This window comes from Eleutherodactylus coqui, chromosome 1 (genome assembly GCF_035609145.1).
Source record: "Eleutherodactylus coqui strain aEleCoq1 chromosome 1, aEleCoq1.hap1, whole genome shotgun sequence".
Lineage (NCBI taxonomy): Eukaryota > Metazoa > Chordata > Amphibia > Anura > Eleutherodactylidae > Eleutherodactylus > Eleutherodactylus coqui.
In genome coordinates this window covers 244,082,987-244,096,976 of record NC_089837.1, presented here as the reverse complement: position 1 = coordinate 244,096,976, position 13,990 = coordinate 244,082,987, and the positions used below count along the sequence as shown (strand labels likewise).

Sequence of the window (13,990 nt, the reverse complement as noted above, 5' to 3'; positions counted from 1 at the left end):
GCTCAGCGCTGAGCCAATCAGAGGCAAGTCTCAGTCACACCCATTCATGAATTCATGAATGGGTGTGACTGAGATCAGCCTCTGATTGGCTCAGGCTGAGCCAATCAGGGGCAAGCCTGAGTCACACCCCCTTCACACCCACTGCAGGACGGCCGCGGGGATCTCAGGCTGCCAGGAGCAGGTAACTACATCCTTTTTTTTTATTTTTTCACTTTTCAGGATGCATTGCAGGGAAGGGGTTATATATTTAACCCCTTCCCGACAATTCATCCCGCGCACGCCGGCAGCCCATTGCTTTCAATGGAGTCGGCTGTATTGCCGTCTCCATTGAATTCAATGGGCAAACATCGTTCTTCTCTGCCACAGCTGTTCCAGCTGTGGCAGAGAAGAATGATTTGTCTTCTATATGTTCTCAATGGGGTCGGCGCTGCTGCCGCCGGCCCCATTGAGCGCATATAGAGAAGAGAACAGGAATCGCAGATCGCAGATAGGTGCGATCTGCGATTTCTGTTCTCTAATTTATCGGACGAGCGCATAAAAAGCGCTCATGTGTCCGATACCATTGCAAAGCAATGGTTTAAAAAAAAAAAAAATCGCCGGACGCATGCGCATGCGCAAATCGCGGCAATAAACGCCCGTGTGACTGAGCCCTTAATGCGGAAACCGCATCAAGAATGGACATTTCAATTTTCTTTCTGAAACAGGTATACTTAATTCACAGCATATGAAGTACGGCTCACATTCTCACGGAACTCAATTCAACATATATGTATCAGGAGCACTTATTGAACATGATACCCCAACGCAGAGTGAACTTAGCCTATATTTTAGGCTTCATTCCCCCTACTGATACATTTAGGGTGTTCTCCACAGTTTATTCTGCCACTATGAAATGTCTTTTCATGAAATTTCTTTAGTTTTTTAGTGTGTTACAGATCTGTATAGTAACTTAATATATTTGCACTTCACTAATAAAGCTAAATACATACACTTGGATCTATCTGAGAACAGGAAGTCATAGATCAGAGGAACTTCATGACAACAATATTTAGTTTTGCAAGTAGTTTTGCAAATGAAAGCTATAATTGGTAGAGGAAGTAGTCGCTTGTACTGCGCCTTCTCATTCACACGCTCATTCAGTAGCTGAAAGTCAGGTCCAGAAACTGTGCTGTCCCCACAACTGTGTGGCTTTATATGTAACATAGTAACATGGTTTGGGAGGCCAAATGAAGACAATGTCCATCTAGTTCAGCCTAGTATGTGTATCAGACTTCTTCAGGGAACTAACTTCTTGTTCACACAGCGCATTTTCTTATGTTTTTTCTTTAACCCCTTCATGACGCGGCCCTTTTTTTCCCTTCTCATTTTCGTTTTTTCCTCCCCCCTTTAAAAAAATCATAACTCCTTTATTTATCCATCGACGTCGCTGTATGAGGGCTTGTTTTTTGTGGGACGAGTTGTATTTTTTTAAATGGTGCTATTTAAAGTACCATATAATGTACTGAAAAACTTTTTAAAAATTATAAGTGGAATAAAATGAAGAAAAAAAAAAAGACATTCCGACATCTTTCAGTGCATCTTGTTTTTACGACACACAAACTAAAACAAAAATGACATAACTTTATTCTACGGGTCAGTACGATTACTGGGATACCAAACTTGTATGGTTTTTTTTTACTATACTACACTTTTTTTGTTTTCAAAGACATTTAATTTTTTTCAATTATTCTCTGCCGTCATCTTCTGCGCGCAATAACTTTATTTTTCTGTTGACACAGTTGAGCGAGGGCTCATTTTTTGCGGGAGGTCCTGTAGTTTCCGATAGTACCAATTTAGAATATATACGACTTTTTTTTGTTTATTGCGTTTTTTCTGGGAGACAGTAACTGAAAAAGTGCATTTCTGGCATTCTTTATTTTTTTTTTTTTCGGACTACATTCACCGTGCGAGAAAAATAATGCATTAATTTGATAGATCGGACTTTTAGGGACGCAGCGATACCAAATATGTATTTTTATTTTATGATTTAGATTTTTTAATAAATCGATATGGCAAAAGGGGGGTGATTTAAACTATTATAACTTTATTTTTTATTTATTTATTAATTAATAAAAAACTTTATTGATTTTTTTTTTCACTTTACTTTAACGTCCCCCTGGGGGACAACAACCAGCAATGCTTTGATCGCTCCTGCAATGTGATGTACTGCCATAGCATTACGTCATACTGCCATTTGACAGGTAATCTATCAAGCCACCCCACAGGGATAGCTTGATAGGCAGCCTGCTAAGGCGGCCCTGGGGCCTTTTAAAAGGCCCCCGGCTGCCATGACACCTGCACGGCTTCCCCAAATTCCCCGCGGGGGGGGGGGGGGCCGTGTGGGACCCCTGGACATTGTTCGGGGATTTAAATGCCGCTATCAGTAAACAGGGAGGACAAGGGGTGCGTTACTCTGGTGTAGTAAATTCAAAAGACAATTGATGGAATGAACAGCGCACAACAGTAAATGCTCTCATATGATGAGGTTGTGCGGAAATACACACAACTACATAAGCTGCTTCAAGGTCACAGGTGTGGTAGACCGGACATATGGAGACGTTGCAAGCCCTACAGGTCCGCTCCAGAGCCTTTCCCGGCGATCAAACCAGGCAATGTATTGTTACAAACCGAAAACCACTTCTACAGACACTACTCCTCGGTCACCAATGATGATGCCGGAATTGTATCCAATTAAAATGACCTTGTTATTAATGAAATCATATACATAGAATACAAAACTACATGTTTGAACGCCGAAATAAGATTTTCTTCAGGCATACAGAGTCCAAGTAAGCCAAACATTTATTAACCCAAAAGACACCTAGCAAATAGGAGATGGAGTTATAACAGATAGGCCGCCTGCAGACGGGCGGGTCGGATCCGGCGGCGAGAATTCTCGCCGCGGGACCCGACCCGAGCGCCTGCAGGGAGGAGCGCGTACTTACCCGCGCCCGGCGGCCCCGGCTCTTTCATGTGCCGGCATGCGCAGACCGGAGTCGGCGGCCGGGTGAGTGACGTTTCTGTGCGAGGCTCTGCGAGCCCCGCACAGAAATAGGACATGCCGCGGTTTGTTTGCCGCGCGACATTTCGCGCGGCCAAACTGCGTCAGTCTGCATAGGATTGCGTATTGTAATGCACTCCTATGCAGGCTTTCGGATTTCCGCCCGTGTGCAGGCGGCCTTATACTAATCAGCCTCTAGGCAACCACATCAATTAGTCACAAAAATTACATATAAAATAAAACATTAAAACTGCATTATTACCTAGTATAAAACATTCTATCCAGATAAATGAATCCCCCAGGCCATCTATTAGGCATTATCCATTTCATAGGGGTGGTCTTTGCTTTTTGGGTTTATAAATGTTTGCTTTGCTTGGAAAGGGTTGAAAAGCGGAATTTAGCATTTTATATTTCTGTTTCCATTAATAAAGAGTGATTTTTAATTTGGACAAGTCTATAGAACTTGTTTTTTTAGCTTTGCTACAAATTGTTGAAGGTGTATGGACACCTCTAGACTTTGATCACTGTGGTCTAGCGGAGTCTGCTTTGAGAATTCCAGTCCATGGCTGAACTGCAGTACTAGATATATACTGTGGACAAATGTGGTGCCGTTTCTGGAAAAAAAGTTTCTAATCCTAGATAACCTGCTTACCCTAAGAGTTATAACAGACAGTTCTACAGAATTAGAACACAGATCATTTACTACTCTCTGTACTCTGAATCACAAACTGACTACCAAGTTACATTCTTCTGTAATTGATATTCTTCAGTAGCAATTCCTTCTTCAAGTGGTTTCCTCTCCACATTTTGAGTCACTTCTGTTTGCTATAGCATACAGAAATCATGTCTTATATATAATACCTAACAAAAGGCGGATCAGGATGTAAAACAATAGGATGACAACCACTACAATGCAGTAGAAGAGCCCTTTGCTTGGATATTCATAAATCCTTCAGACGTACAGCCTCATGGAAGATGCACTACAACATAAGATGATTCAAATTAAAAATATTCCTCAGTGGGAGCAGTACAATTGCCAAGTAAGATCCCTTTGTTTAGACGCATGAGAAACAAGGTGCAGATCAAACCTTAATTAATCACCACATATTATGATGATAAACTGCATTAATACAGACACATCTGAGATCCGTTCATGTGGAGGTGGTCAATAAAATAGTTAAAGGTTCAAGAAAAAGATGGAAATGTCTTTCTTGCAACAAACACATATACCCTGTTTCTCTGAAAATACGACCTACCCCCGAAATAAGCCCTAGTATGATTTTTAAATAGTTTCCAGTTGGCTATACATGTAAAAAAGAAATATTTTGGAACAAAAAAATAATATAAGACCCGGTCTTATTTTTGGGGAAACACGGTATAATCTCAGGATAACTTGGTGAAATGTACAATTTATATTTATACCAAGTAAATATTGGAGAATGCATTTATATAGCTGTTGCTCAATATGAAGAAATAAAAATTCAAATAAAGTAAACCTAGACTATCCTGAAGAAAATAAATCAATTAGGAAAACAACCACAACATCGGGTGCTTAAAAATAAATTGTCTGCTATAATGTTACATAGAAAAAAAATGCTCTAGTATGCCCTAAAACCAATCTGACAGACCGTGGAAAAACATTAGTGGATGCTACATTACGTTCTATTCCCACTGAAATAATGGTTTCTCTTTTGCCACATTTCTGTTGTAATCTAGATGCAGAATAACACACTTTCCTACCCTTTTCTACCTGGAAGAGTCCATTATAAATTAACAAAGTAACATAGTATGCTAGGCTGAAAAAAGACCTATATCCATCTAGTTAAGGCTATCACCCCCCCACATTGGTCCATAGGATGAGAAAAAAAATATCTGGTAAAATCCTCTTATCTTTAAGGAAATACATTCCTGACTCCAATTCTGGAAATCAGAATAATCCCTGGATCACCAATCCTTCTGAACTAATAAGTGACAAAAACATGTAATATTGTAACGATTAAGAAAGGTGTCCAGGCCCCTCTTGAACTCTTATCGAATTCGCCATCACCACGTCCTCAGACAGAGCTCCATAGTCTCACTGCTCTTACAGTAAAGAACCCCCTTCTATGTCAGAGTAGGAATCTTCTTTCCTCTAGATGTAGAGGACGTCCCCTTGTTAGAGTCACAGTCCTGGGAATAAACAGATCATGGGAAAGATCTCAATAATGACCTCCAATATATTTGTGTTAATTACTTTACATAGTTTTGTATAATCTGGAATATTTATAGATATTTTATTGTGCAAACCTTCTACCAGGTCTATCACTGAGACAGTTACTAACCCACTTTACATTCTCACCCAGACCAAGCATTCTCATTTTATATATAAACCTTTTATGTGGCACAGTATCAAATGCTTTGAAAAAGTCCAGGTACCCAATATCAAATTACTCTCTCCGGTCCAGTCTAGAACTTACCTCCTTGTGAAAGCTGATCAGGTTGCTTTGACAAGAGCAATCTCTCATAAACCCAGCAATTTTCCTTGAGGTACTCCAGGATAGAATCTTTTAGAAACCCTTCAAACATTTACCCACAAGAGAAGTACAGCCCCATTTGCACGCAACATTCACAGAAAAAGCCAAAAATACAATACCTGAAGGTCTACAAAGCAGACACAGTCGCCATAGGCACGATCGCCATAAGGCAGGCACAATCGCCACCGATTTATGGCCCACTTTAGAGATACAGGGCAACCCGCTGTTATATCAGCCAGGGTTGATATCCTGTATGGTGGGTCACCACCCATCTTTGGCTGGCATCTTTGGTATCGTTCACATGTGCAGGCTATTAGTATATGCAGTCACTCCTCGCCAATCTGGGCTGGGTTGAGTGGGTGACTGCATATTAGCCTGCCAGGAACAAGCTGCTTCTCCACAATATTGGAGATATGCTAACTGCATATCTTCAGGGCTTATGGCCATTGCGCCTGCCCTACGGCGATTGTGCCTGCCTTATGGCGATCGTGCCTATGGCGACTGTGTCTGCTTTGCAGACCTTCAGGTATTGTATTTTTGGCTTTTTCTGTGAATAATGTGTTTGTTTTTTTTCCCTCACCTCTGTGATTTTATCCCATTTGCACGCAACAATTATCACTCAAAATTCGCTCAAATGTTGCCTTTTCAGCAATAATCGTTGCGTGTAAATGCTACCATCATTTGCTTTTTGTCCGAGCGATGATTTTTAGTTGAGTTTAAAATCCATTCTTCGGCCAGAGAGCTAATAAGCAGTGACCGCACACTGTGATTCTGCTCACAACATTGTATTCAGTGGCAGAACAAAGGGTGGAGAGTTTACTTTAGAACTCTGCATCTCATCGGACATTTTATTTTCCTCTCTCTCTAATGGAGAAAACCTATTTAATAGATTAGCTTTCTCCTCATCACCATCTACAATTTTTGCTACATTATTTATTAAAGGGCCAACACTTCAGTATTTATCTTTATACTATTTATATAACTGAAGAACAGTTTAGGATTAGTCTTACTCTTCTTTGCAAAATGTCTCTCTGTCTCAAGCTTTGCTGCTTTTATCCACTCTTTGCATAATTTATTTTATTTCTTGTAGGTTTTTAGTGCTTCTTTGCGGTCTTCTTGTTTTAGCAGTTTAAACCACTTTCTTTTTGTTGTTTATTGCCCCCCTTTACATCTTTATTAGGCCACATTGGTTTTCCCTCTATTCCTAATTCCTTTATTCCTGTAAGGTATGAATTACTAACACTAAGTTTTTAAGAGGTGTTGAATAGAGATGAGCGAGCACGCTCGTTAAAGCCTGATGCTCGAGCGAGCAGCGGTCTTTCTTTTTGAGTAAATGATTACTCGTTCGAGCACCATGTGGGGGGCGGGGGTAAGATCTCGCTCCCCCCTCCCCACCGCCGCCCCCACGCATGGTGCTCCGCTCGAGCATCAGCCTTAAACGGGCGTGCTCGCTCATCTCTAGTTTTTAAACATTTCCCATTTATTGTTTGTACTCTTACTTTTGAGGACTTCGTCCCAGTCAGTAAGGTTAAAGGCATCTCTGCTCTGATCGAACTTTGCCTTCCTAATGCTTAGCATTTTCGTAGCTCCCCAATAAAACTCCCATTGAAAGACAAGTAAAAATTTATTAAATTATGGTTTCTATTTCCAAGGTGTCCCTCAACTTGCACCCCTATTATTCTGTTAGGTCTGTTGGTTAATATTAAGTCCAAAATGGCCATCCCTCTAGTTGGGTCAGGTAATTATCTTTTGTTATTGACAGAAACGTGTTACTTTTATGAGGTCTGCAGGTTTTAGCTTCCCAGTTTATATGTAGATAGGTAAAGTCCACCATAATAATTATCTCATGGTGTTAATAGCTGTTTCATCTAGTTGCCTCAGGGTAGATTCACACGAGCGTGTGAGTATGCATTCATAGGTGCGCACCCATGTATGCGCAAAAACACGTGTGCATGAAGGTCCGTGCATTGCTGGGGCTCCACTGAAGACAATGCGTGCAGGATCCATGGTGCACGCATGTCCTATCTTTACAGGCGCACACCATAGGGAATTCAGTGGTTGTAAGAGACGCGTGTTTTTGTGCGCCCGTATGCACACACATATAAACACGCTCGTGTGAAGGCTCACTCAGTAATAGATATTTGATGGCTTCTGTTATATTTAGGGGCCTATATAAAACCAATATGATGATTGTATTATTGTTTTTATCCTCCATGTATCTTTACCCATACACACTCCACATGTTCATCTCCCTCACATATATCCTCTAGTAGTGTGGGTTTTAAACAGGAATTTACATAAAAACAAACCCTTCCGCCTTTCCATTGCTTACAATCCCTTCTAAAACAGACTGTAACCCTGTAAATTCACTGCCCAGTCACAGCTTTCATCTAACCAGGTCTCAGTCTTGCTATGCCGTAGTATCCCTCGGATATTATTTCCAATTTGTCAACCTTATTGGTCAAACTTCTAGAATTAGTCACAATACAGTTTAGAAGGTTTTAGTTATTTTGTCTCAAGAGTATCCCTATTAACTGTTCTACCAGTTCTAACTGTACTAACCCCTTCCACTGCTCCACCCCCCATTTCCATTAGTCCCAGGTCACTGTCTACACCATCATCTCCTCTATCTCTCTAATTGCTCTCCCCTAGTTTAAACACTATTTGGACATTATTCATATCAGCCCCTCTCTACTTTCTTCACCCGGGCACAGTCCACACACACTCCTTACTTTCCTAAATCACCTCAATCCCCCTAATGCTGCTGAAACACATAACAGCCACCCTCACAAATCTTTAAACCACCTGCTCACCCTCTCTATCCTACTGCTACTACCATGTTTCCCCCAAAACAAGACACTGTCTTATATTTTTTTTCCCCCCAAAAAAGGCACAGTGTCTTATTTCCAGGGGGAAAGGTGGGGGAGGGGTTGGCTTATACTCACCTGGTCGGCAGCGTCTGAGTCCCTGGCGCTGCTGATCTCCGGCGACGATGTGGCAGGTTGCAGTGTCCTCGGCGTTCACACAGAACTCTCCTTTTGGCGATGGGGTTGTGAATACCCCACCTCCAGCAACCGAGTGCTGTGAATGGCTCACAAGCGCTGTGGCTCAGCCAATCAGAGTCCATGCTTGATGAGCCAATCCCAGCCATTCAGTGATGTTATTTACTGAATGGCTGTGAATGATCGAGCGCCGGCTCTGATTGGCGCTCTATCCAATCACAGCACTAGCTTGGTGGAGGTGGGGTATTCAAAGCCCCGTCACCAAAAGGAGAGTTCTGTTTCAATGCCTGCAGCAGCCCCAGGGACCAGCGCGAGAGACTCAGACACTGCCGGCTAGGTGAGTATTGATGTTTTCTTCTTTTTTTTTTCTCTCAAGTTGCTAGGGCTTATTTTCAGGGGAGGGCTTATATTTTAAGCCCCATTCCCTGAAAATAGGGGTAGGGCTTATTATCGAGGTAGGGCCTATTTTCAGGGGAAAATGTAGCAGCAAAGGATATTTCTCCCAATCCTGATCCACCCTTTATTGTTCCAACTATAACCTTCAATCTGCCTTACTGAGACACCCTTCAAGCTCAACTACTAGTTCATGTATACTTTCCCCTGACTCCTTTAATTGTGCACTCTGGAATCGGCAGTCAGCATGCAACAAATCCCCCACCATCCACGACATCACTGCTAAATGTCTAAACCTGCCAGCTCTCACAGAAATGTGGATATAGCAGTCTGACACTGCCTACCCTGCTGAATTGCCTTACAATGGCCTGCAGTTATCCAATACCCCCAAGACAGGCATGGTTGTGAAGTAAATGCTCTACTCTCTTTGCAATGCACCTTCTAGGAGATCCCCGGCCAGTACCCTCACTCACTTTCCCATCGTTCGAGATAGATACCCTATGACTTCTTATGTCCGCTGTCCATGCAAGTAGCAGTTATCTACTGCCTCCAAGGTCCTCCCTGCCTGTTTCTAGATCACTTTGCTGGCTGACTCCCCCACTTTTTATCTTTTGAAATCCCAACCCTCATCTTAGGCGACTTTAGCATCCCCACAAACGACCCAATCTCCCCATCTGCCTCTCAGCTTCTATTGCTCACCTCCTTCCTTGGTCACAGACTTTCCCACTCAGAGATGGCAAGATCTTGATTTGGTCCTTTCCTGTCTCTGCTCGGCTTCTTACTTCACTAACTCCCCTCTCCCGTTCTTGGACCATAACCTTCTCTCTTTCTCTGTCAAGCTCCATAGCATCTTCCCAGACCCTCCTACCTACCGTACGTGCAGGAACCCTCAGGTTGTACACACCCACAACTTCGCTGAAACCATACAGTCTTCTCTGTCTCCTTCCTCTCTTGCCTCAACCCAGCAGCCGCACATTACAACACAATTCTTAAACATGCTTACTTCCAAAAGAAAATGGACAAGGCAGGCAGTTCATTGACTCCCGTTGACATGGGCTGACAGTCACTTGATTTTTAACTCACCTAAAAACCAAGTGACTCCAACAAATGAGTGATATGTTGCTTAGTGCCCCGTTCGTGGCTACTTGTACATGGAACGACCATCGTCTGAATTCGCCATTTCCAGTGATAATTGCCCTATGTAAATGTACATTATATGTGCATATGTTGATTTGGTCCCATATTTGCTAACCTGAAACTGCATTGATTATCTCTATTATCCTCATCTTTGTAACAAACCTAATGCAAGTCTGAATGGCATTTGAATAACAGTCGTCTTTATTTCATATAACTTCTTATTTAAACCATGTGAAAATAGAAGATAACAATTTGTAATGCCCAAAAAGGTAGACAAAATATATATAGATACTCCTTCCACTTAAAAAACACTATTTTTCAACAATATGCCAGATGTGAAATTATAAGTGTTTAGCAGACATCATTTGAGCTAAATGTGCAACATCTGCTTTACTCTGCAGCTGTAGACATTGTGTTGCTAATTCTATGCCTTTTTTTAGGTGTTAGCTGCAAAAACGCTATGATTTTCAAACTATTCTTGTTTCTTTGATTATAAGATATACTGCGCTGGGTTACAATTCATTTAGATCAAGCATAGGGACAATTTTCTCCTGGACACCATTTTTAGGGCTGTGTAAAAAAAAAAAAAAAAAAAGAAGCTAGTTTAAATAGATATAAAATCTATGATAGAGAATATTTCTTCATACTCCTCAAAATAGAAGTTGAAAAGTTTACTGAATGAAGTTTTCACAATGTTTTGTTTAAAGTAATATTACACAAAAATAATGATGAACGAGAAAAAAATGCACTGAAGTAATCAAAACTTTAGATGCAGCGATCTAAAGGTCTATGCTTCAAAAGGCTTGTGAGATGAAGACATCCTCTTTCATAGGCCGGGTGCACACGACCGGGTCGGATTCTGCACGTGGAATCTCGTAATAGAATCCGGCTGTGACCCCGCGTACCGGCAAAATCTCTAATGCGGACAGCAGAAGATCTGCAATTCAAAACGCCCATAGGGAAGAACTGGCATCCGCAACTGAATTTAGGCTTGCGGATTTGATTTGCGGACCTTTTGGTGCCGAAAACAAATCGCAGCATGCTCTATTTTAGGGCGGATTCTGTGTGGATGGGCTCAATAGAAGTCTATGAGTGCGGACAATCCGCAGTGCATCCGCAATTGTATTTGAAGGTTAAAATCAATTAAGGAGGTTGGGGAGGAATGGAAGGGGGGGGGGGGGGGGGGGGTCGCAAATTTTTTTCCCCGGAAATGGTTTCCGCAAATCTCCCGCTGCGGAAATCCACATAAGGAATCCGATTCGCCTGGACAGAAAGCCAAACGAAAAAATGTTAAAAAAGGAACTGCACTCGAATAAAACTAAATTTCAGATGTTTGTTGTGGATACAACCCTGGTGAGTTTTTATATGCCCATGTGTATTAGACCTTAAAAGGGTTGTGTGAGAAAACAGGCAGGTAATAAAATAAAAAAAGACCACATTTTCACCTGTCTTCTGGCTCACCCCAGACAGTGAGCCAGGACAACCCTTGTCTCCACTCCTAGTTCCGGTGGAGACAAGATACAAGAGTACCAGGAAAGAAAGATTGTAACTGACATAAAGAGCTGCAGATATTGTTATATCAGTTTTTAAAGGAACATATACATTTCTGAAGTTTAGGAACACTAAATTTAGAAATGAACGATAACCGTAAAACAGCAGAAAACGTTCTCTCAGCGTTTGTCATTCTGTAGGATTTTCTGCAGTCTTGTAAAAAAGTGAACAGGAAGTTTAATTTTCTACCAATTGGTTTTCTTTTCAGGTGTTGAGTAGCTGTGGGGGTGGAGTGTAATCAATGGGTGGGGCTTTGCTATCTTTGTGTCCTATGCAAAGGGGGAGACTCACAATGCAATCAGTTGTCTTACACCGGATTGGGGTGAAATGGCCAATCTTCTGGGACACAGAAATTTCTTTAAATATTTCTCAGTCCTAACTGCAGTATGACACAAACACGGATACTAGAAAACAATGAGATAAACCCTGTCATAACCAAAGGTCAATGATGCTCCGTGTCCAGGTCACATTCGACAGTTATGGTATTACCACCTTAAATAAAACTTTACTAATTTTTCCAGTCAAATCGGGACATTTAAATGCTACAGTCAGAATTGACAGCAGTATTTAAAGGGTTGATAGCCACAATCTGAGTTATCTCCGATCCTGGTGGTTGTGGGTGAGGGTCAGTTGCCAAAAGCAGCTTATAACCACTGTGTATGGACCAGGCTCAGCTCCCAAACCTGCTGCATATACAGCATATGTGTGGATATCTACATACGTCCTAAATACATGGGGAATGTGCATTTAGGATGTTTACCGACATATGGCTGTTGGAAAAAGGTTAAGGGAGGAATTGCTGGGAAATTGTTGGGTATTTGTGGGTTATTGGCCACCGCTTTTCGAATTAATTTCAGAAATGTTTCACTAATACATATGCGTAAAAAAAAAAAACTTTTATTTTCTCAAAAATGTAAATATTTATCATAATATTTAGGTGGTATAAACGCGGCAATGGCCTGCAAGATAGCGTTGATAGTAGAAACTTAAAGTGGCGACAGATAACCCACAAGTACAAATTGTTGTTTCAAGCATAGATTTTTGTTGCAGATTTGATGCAGCTTTTGAGCCGAAGCCAGAGGTGGATCCAAGAGGAAGGAGAAGTACAAGTCCTTTCTTATATCTATTATATCTTTTTAATCCACATCTGACATTGGCTCAAAAGAACTGCATTAATAACTGCCACAAAACCCTGCCTGTAAAATCACACCTAACATTATAAATGCTCACCAAGTCTCTCTCCCTCCTTCAATAGCCGCCTCCTTCTCTTTCCCTAGACTTCTATGGACAGCATGAGATAGACTTCACTTGACAATGACAGTGAACAGCAAATTAGAAGAAATAGAGACCCCTAGTAGCCAGCACTTCAGAGGAATTTTTTCCACAAAAACATGATTTCAGTTAAATAATTTATACTTTTACTAGTTACCACATCGGCTGACATGTTAACACAAGTTGTCTCAAAGTACGGTGACTATTTAAGTACCTATAATGAGCTGAACTGAAAGAGCTCCTGACGGCTAAAGGTCTTTTGACACTCTACGGGGGAAATTTACTAAGCCTGGTATTTCCTGCTCCAAGTTTAGTACAATTCCCCCAGGGGCACCGAATACATTAAGAAGCACATCCCCAGCAGCTCTGTACGCCTAGATAGAAATGTATGCCAGGTCCAACCTGGCGGATATTTCAGGTATAATTTATGTCAGTTTCTATTGGTCCAGGTTGAACACATTCATTCTTACAAACCCCACCCACTTTTCAAAAAAGTGGCAGTGCTGACACTGAAAGGAAACAAAGTCACACATTTTTGCATAATTACACGTTTGTGCAAACTTTGCAACTTTTTTATGCGAGAAACTGAGCAGAGCCGCCTTACAAAATTTAAATAGACAAATCACTGGTCCTGATGCCATACATCCTTGCCTTCTAAGGGAAATAAGTAATGTGATAGACTGTTGTTCCTTAAATTTAAGGACTCTATAGTGACAGGGTCGGTTCCATTTGGATTGGCGCATAGCCCATGTGGTGCCGATATTTACTGGGAACTACAGACCAGTGAGTCTTACTTGTGTTGTGGATAAAATGTTTGAGGGGTTTTTAAGAGATGCTATACTGCAGTACCTCAAGGAAAAAAGCTGTATAACTCTATATCAGCATGGGTTTATGAGAGATCACTCCTGTCAAACCAACCTAATCAGCTTCTACGAGGAGGTAAGTTCTAGACTGGACCGGGGAGAGTCATTGGATCTTGTGTACCTGGACTTTGCCAAAGCGTTTGATACTGTGCCGGATAAAAGGTTAGTATATAAAATGAGAATGCTTGGTTGGTGTGAGAATGTGTGTAAGTGGGTAAG

General features: G+C 41.5%; 1 protein-coding gene across 4 annotated transcripts in view; it reads right to left on the bottom strand.

The window, feature by feature from the left end:
* The window catches only part of AFG1L (AFG1 like ATPase), a 116,656-nt gene that overhangs the window by 85,455 nt on the left and 17,211 nt on the right, over positions 1 to 13,990 (bottom strand). The window lies entirely within an intron of this gene.